This window comes from Priapulus caudatus, unplaced genomic scaffold (assembly GCF_000485595.1).
Source record: "Priapulus caudatus unplaced genomic scaffold, Priapulus_caudatus-5.0.1 Scaffold194, whole genome shotgun sequence".
In the NCBI taxonomy this organism is placed as follows: domain Eukaryota; kingdom Metazoa; phylum Priapulida; class Priapulimorpha; order Priapulimorphida; family Priapulidae; genus Priapulus; species Priapulus caudatus.
In genome coordinates, this window is record NW_014577255.1 from 53,008 (window position 1) to 60,650 (window position 7,643).

A 7,643-nucleotide genomic window follows, 5' to 3' on the forward strand; every position below is an offset into this window, starting at 1 on the left:
AGACGGCGAGCGGAAGTTATAAAACGATAGATATAAGTGACTCATCATAAAAATCTTCGGTGCAGAAAGAGAGTGTTTTATGCAATCACGGCGTACTACAGCTAGAAAAGTCGATGCAATATGAATGTAGCGTTTACTTGAGAGAGTAGAAATCAAACCTGGAGATATTACACACGCTGCTTAATGAGGTGTTAGTCGGCGCGATGAAGAAACTATAGTTCAGGCCTAAAGGGATCGAGCTACAATATCACTTCGGCGCAGTTGGTACCACCGTAAGTATCGCGATTGGCGAGCATGGCTGTAAATTGGCAAAACATACAAATGATTAAAGCGGCAGGCCGTGAACAATTTTAACAATTGAGAATGGCTGGCAGATGAATTCAAAGCTTATATACACTAACAACAATAATGCAGTGAGGAGAGGCACTGGCAGTTAACAATGCGGACCAATGGCTTAAGCTAGGCATAAAATGATATGTTAGGCATAGTCACGATAGACCGAGAATGACTTCAATCGCAAAGAGCCATAACTCGCTCAACAAAAGAATCACCAAAATGCAGGGTTCGGGGAAAAGACGTCATAAGTAATTCGCTATAGATTGCCGCAACTCTGAACAAGGCGGTTATCTAACCAGTTTGGCCACGGAAGTTTTGGACACAGATCTCTACACAAAGAATTGTGTCATTAATGTCGTGGGCATTCACTGGACAAATATACAGTACGTGTTAGCAGTATACAAATCTACGTAGTGAAAGCAAAAACGCTAATGTTGACAACACAGAATAGGTTTAGGAACAATTTGGGGAAGTCAATTCCTAGGACACCCGTTTGTATATTCGTCAGGATACAGAAAAGGAACAGCCGAACGGTCTCTGTAAGGGTCTCACACAGCTGTAGTTGTCCAGACTAAATGCATTCTCCTTTTCAATCAGATTAACGATATCATGAGAATTTTCATTGAGTTTGAACACAGAATGCCGTTACATGTGGCATTATATTTAATTTGAATTCAACACACCTGAGCCTACAAATAGCTTGAGAAGTGTGTGATGAATGTTATTCGAAATGAGCAAGTATGATAGAGCAGTCGACAAGTGGCTCAAGGGTATACTGGAGTGACCGGTCTCAAGGCAAAGGCTAATTTGCATCAAGGTATAAAAGCAAGCAGAAACAGACAATCTAAGTCAACAAGAACTATCACAATCATTGTCGATGACCAGTGTCAGTTTGGCGGAATGCAACGTGTGGTCAACAGAAATTGTACAGCATAGCAAAGCACCCCTGTGGAATCTTGTCAACGCAATCTACTGTGTGCAATTTCCATATAGTACTGACGTGCAGGCCAGCAGCAGTTGCGACTTACCGACCAAGAAATCTCCCGAGTTCGGGGTAGGAATGGGAGAAAATACGAACTTAGATTTTTATGGCGCGTGACTCCAGTAAGTGAAGCAAGGGTAAATGTGCAAACAATCTGCCCGATAGGAACTATTGGCCCAACAGAGCCTGTTCGAGGAGATACAAGATACGCGGTTAGAGAGTGCTACGAGGTTTCGTGCATTGCGAGTCCCGTGTATAGAGAGCGCGCCTACACCATAGATGGATGCACTATGTAAAATGGTTGTGCGTGCGGCACTCACTTTCCCTAAAAATTGGGCGAATGCTCTCAGTGAAGCAAGCAAAAAGGTATAAACGATCTTTGTAGATTGCCCTATGCGTGAGCAGCGGCCGTGTCACGATAATCCACAGCGCAACTGCCACACTCAAAATGAAAAGGCACATAGCACTTCCCACGTGATGAATACTCGGAAACACTATACGGATAATGATGTAAATGAACGATGCATCAGGATAGATTGCCACTGGAAGTCGTTAAGCAAGAACAATGCCGGTGACCTGAAATGAAAATGAAATGTTCGGGCAGTTACGTAAGGAATAATATAAAGCAAATGCAAAAGTATGATATGTATGCTGTGTTACCAGATTAGAAGTTTCCAAGATTACCAGATGTGCATAGTTGGACATTAACTATGGCGAATATTATAACTGAAAACTTTTAAATACGATATCTTACAAATTGCTAGATTCAGCGCACAACAGAGAGATGACATCTCACATACTAAGACTGTGTTCCGTCAATCGTTGTTGGAAGATACAATTCTTAATGTCGGGGAGTGAGGAGGTAATTATGTATTGTAGGGCAGATACATGGTACCTAGTTTCGCACGACAGGTCTCTGGTTTCGCGACTGGCAAAGTCTAGCAATGTTGTAAAGAAATATCGATATTCTAAAAAGTTTCAAGTTATAAAATCGCCAGATTTGCCCATACGTTACAACTGGTTCAAACTAGCAGTCCTATGCTGGGAGAAAGACAGCATCATTCGCACATCTGCGTAAATTTACCATTGTCGTAGCTAGCTCTGGGTAACGACGAACATTGAGACAATCAACCCATGACTCCTGAACATGGACTTTGGCACTGCTTTATTTAAATTCTTTACGTAATGCGACACTCCTGAACAGAATGCTCAAATTTTGTTTCAGAGCCGGGACGTCGGTTTTTCAGTCTCTTCATACTCGCCAGTGCATGTCGTACCGGACGAGGAAAGGGCCAAGGACTGATGCTGTCTTTTCGCACAGAGATTCGAGGTCTGGGGCATACGGTAGCGCGTTCTCAGTGTAGCAAAGCGCGAATAGATCTAGCGCTATCGCGTGAGTCCTCCGCATCGACATTGGACGGAAGCAAGTTCAGATGCCGTGTCAGTGTCTTCCAGCGGGGTTCATTCAAGGGTCTAGCTCAAAGGTCTAACCTTTAAATCAATCAACTACCGAAGTGGTTTCGGAGCTTGCCGCATATATTCACTCTTTCTACTTCTCGAGTCGGATGCGGACACACAAATAGTTTTTAGTTCGGCCCCTATTCTCTACGTAATATTTAGGTGTGTGTTGCTTGCGAGGTCGCGGGCCGGGGTGGAGGATTCAATAAACATCGCCTGTCGAGTTTGAGACTCCACACGGACCATGCGCGGTGCGGCTTCTGCCACACTGTTGCAGTTTCTTTCATCAACTGAGGGCACTAGCTGTTCGTCATAGCCCTCGTAGCCAATATTGTGTGACCTTGTGATTTCGCGCAGACGTCCAAGCGGGTGAAAGTGTGGATCCGTTTCCTGACGTTACTTTCAATGCCGAGATGTCCTCCCAGTCTCTCCAGCACTTGCCTGGCCAAACATACGGGCGTTTTCCTTTTCGCGTCCATCAATACTTCTGGGCTCTTTTCCTCGGGCACAGAGCTTTTTACAGGGGGAGTTTTCGGGTTTAAACCCTTTGATGGGCTTTCTTCAATCGGAGAGGATGGCAATTTCTTAGAGAAAGTTGAGTGCGCGCGGCACGACATCTTAATCCAGATGGCGCCCTGCTATTGTACTAACCAAACGGGACCCGCGTGCGCGAACCTCTGTGCTAACGTGAGGCCGCGGTTGTTCTGTGACATGTGGCAATGTGACGGGATGATTTGAACAGGAGGACAGATGGCCCGCGCGGATTCCTGCTCTAGAGTCGCCATGATCTATCGTCAAATTTTCTCCGGGCGCCATTCCTAACGCGCGCCGACCTGGCCCCAGCAGTCGGACCAACGCGACTCCGAACTCGGAGAATTCTCTGGTCGTGATAAGTCGGCAAGACCTGGGCTGGAGCAGTGGAGCGAGCCCAGAGGAGCCCACTGCACGTCAGTATAAGCCGATCGTGGGGATACAGATGGAAATGCACACGCAAGCTAAGATGTTTACAAGATTCTACAGGGGTGCTTCTATGGTACTGTAAGACCGGCGGACATCTTCTGTTGCCACAGTGCTGGCGTGATCCAAATGGAACACACTGTCAAGCGTCAAGAACTATAGATTTGTATACTGGTATAGATGTTCCCTTGTTCCTTGCTTATACCTTATGCAAACACTACGCCTTTTGCCTTGCAAAAACGTTAATGAGTATACTAGCCTGCTCCTGCTACTATCAACTCCGCACGTTGCTGTCATTCCAAAACATGTCGAAACACGAACCCACTTATCAAGTATTATGTAAGCTCAGTGTGTATGAAGGAAGTTCAAATGTAATTTGGGCCAGACACGTGATAAGGCATGTCTGTGTCTAAATCAGATGAAAATCTCATGATGAGGGTCTTGTAAATACTGATAGTGAAAAGAACGAGCATTTAGGCTGGGCCAAACGAGACAGCATCAGTGAGACTTCCACGCACCGGCGGTCTCGGTGTCCCTTTTCTGTATCTCCTGACGTTCAGCAGAAACGGAGTGTCCTAGCATAAGTGACCTTCCACCAAATGTCCTAAACCTATCTGTGTTGTCAACATTGATTTACACGGTAATTTGTACTGGCTACACGAATACTATAATAGTTGTCCAGTGAATGCCACATTCTGATAATAGAGCACAATCTTGTAGATCTGGCAATGATGGATGGCGAAATGAGAGTACACCTTTGTTCCCAGAAGTTGGGACACATCTATATGGCAGGTGTTGGCAGAACCGTTCCCGTAACAGGGGCGCCGCATTGTGACTTTGTTGGGCGACATAGTAAGGCATGCTTTTCGGTGATCATTTCTCGGTTTAACCTAACTACTGAACATAATTCATGAGCTACCATCTGCGGCATGTTACACGCTCAAATCTGCGATTGATTATTGTTGTTGTGGAAACCTTGAATCAGGCCGAGCCATTGAGGTAGGGGGAGGCTGCGTCTATGCTTAAAGATGTTCACAGTGTGGCGGATTTAACATTTGATGTTTTGGCAATTTAACAGATCTCGAATAGCGACTACATTACGGTAGCGAATTACTCCGCTAGAAATATTAATAAGCGCGGCGAAACATAACAGCTTTGATACTCCAGTTTTGATTTATGTTCTAAAGCTACATCCATCATTGCATAACGATTATTCTAGTGGTAGCTCGCAGTGCATTATAGAAATACTCTTTGTGACGCGAGTTTTGAATAGATGACTCATTAATCATCTGGTTATAGACTCGTGGCCTCAATCGTCGTGTAAGAACTACAAAGCGCGTCGTGAGACGTGATGGACGTATAAGGAGTTTATTCTCATATGCGGCGTCCGCACTATAAAAAACCGTTGACCTGGCGACCTTCACAGAGCAAGAAGAAAGCTGCGAGGACACTAGGGTGGCAAGCCGTTCAAAGTGGTTATGGAGGAAATCGCCTTCGATCACCAAGAAGTATCTCCAAGAGAAGCCGCCGGAGCTTCTGCAAGCGGGAGAGGATGGATAAGTGTTCTGGCAACTCGGACTAATGTTAAGTCGGGACGCGAAGGTATAGCGTACCAATGCCGCATGGAAACGGTGCACTACGCTGCTGCACGTGTATTGTCAGCGCAAATTGTGGCCTACATGACACTATAGAGGATACGGACGCATTAGGGCTAACTTTTAAGTGTGTCAACGTAAGTGCTTATCATGTCCGTGCGTGCGTGGCGTGCGTGCGTGCCGTGCCGTGCGTGCGTGCGTGCGTGCATTCCAGGTTTAACTTTGCGTAGTGATCTTGTATAGTAGGTATATTCCTTGCCGAGTTTGGTCAGTCTCTAAAGATTTTGGCATTCGATTGTAGATCACCGAAATCCCGTGAGCAACCTTTGCATAGATACACATATTCAGGGGTGGTCATAATGAAAGATTTGATGCTCCTTGTATCAAGTAGACACAAAAAAACCCCAACGAGCTTCAAGGAACACCAAGGACGGGTGGGGAGCAAGGTAAGTTGCCACTTGAAAAAGCATATCCAGCATGTTTTGATGTCTGTTCGACTTCCGGTTTTGCTTCATAAAGACTTGGCATTTCGTAGTTCTTCACTCGAGGCACGGAGGATTTCTACCTTGGTTCAAACTAATTAACTGGAGAATGTGTAACTTTTTGTATTACTAACCGAGTTTGTAAGATTACAGTAAACCTCCGGTATCCGAGCATAATTATCTGAATCGGGAATTCGTCTCGAACAAGAATCTCTAGTCCCGTGAATATTTAATAAGGCCTAAATAAACTCTGTAACAACTAAAATGCTTTTTCACGCGGGCACAGTAATTAATGATTCAGTATGGCTCCTTTTTTTACGAAATCAGATCAGTTTATGTCGAACATCAGTTATCCGAACAATAATTGAAACCAGCCGGTCTCGGTTACGGATAAGACGTCTAACTGTAATATGGGGATCATAATATTATTATATTGTGTATGGTATCATACAATACATATGGACCCTGGGAATATCAGTCTCTTAATGCTAAATTATAAGTTGCCATCCTTCTATCTCTTCACCAATTACCTATATGTATATATATATATCTCCATGTATAATGACTGTGAACGCATGATAAGAACGTTGAAGATAGAATCAGGCTAACAAGTTAAAATGACCGCCTTGCAATTGCTTTTCTGTGCATTTTCAGGCATGATGTCATACTTAGACAGTGGCACAAAAGATCGTACGGCCATTCAAGAGAAATGGTGTGCTTGATGATGTCAGCACAAGCAAGGCCATGCACCCTGTGATTCTCTCCATTGCACATGGCAATGCAGGGGAACCACAATGGAAGTACAACTAGACCGTAAGTATGGTGTTGCTTGAGCCACAGTTACGTGTCTGCGTCCATCGCATGCCGCTGGTGTGTGGTGTAGGAGAGAAAGTTGAGGGAGAGAGAGAGAGATACGTAGGTAGTAGGTGGCAGGCAGACGAGCAGTGCATGCGGCGGGCAGGTGATAGGATAAGTTTTGGTAGATAAGGATAGTTCGGTTGTTGGCTAGATTGATAACATGCAGCATGGATAGATGGACGGATGAATGGGTGTATGGATGGGTGAGTGAATGGATGGATGGACGATGAATGGGTGTATGGATGGGTGAGTGAATGGATGGATGGAACGATGAATGGGGTGTATGATGGTGAGTGAATGGATGGATGACGGATGCAATGGGTGTATGGATGGTGAGTGAATGGAGGAACGGACGGACGGACGGACAGATGCATCATCGCATGCCGGGAGGAGGGAGAAATTGCGCTTTTAAGTTCTCTATTTCAATCTCGGTCAAATTATTCACACTCAGTGGCTATAGATTTACCAAACCAATAAGTTTGATGCAGTTTTATACAGGATGGCAAATATGTGTATGACAGTATTCAGTACAATCCCATACACAATTGAACATAGAAATTACTATTACCAAGTGATGATAAAAGGTCATATAGAATTAACTTGGTTGTGCTGCATGCTATCTTGGCAACCATATATCTGAAAATGATTTTCAATCCGTGGAATCGATCGACGGCACCGGCTATTTTCCAGAGAACTATATGCAGGACTGTAACCCCCTGCATATGGTGACCAAGAACTGCTTGGACTCCACGCCAGAGATGCAGGAGCTCTACATGAATGCCATGTGATATACACAGCTAGCGACGCAGAACGTGGGAAGTTCTGAACCACGTGACGTCACCGGGCCGATTGCACGGCGTACTGATGACGTGGCGGCGACACGGCGGAGAATCCAGAGAACTCTAAGCACTGTAGAGAAACTCTGATCAGTAGGAGACTGAGTCGATTCTCACCCGTTCTCTCGTCGGTCCGGCG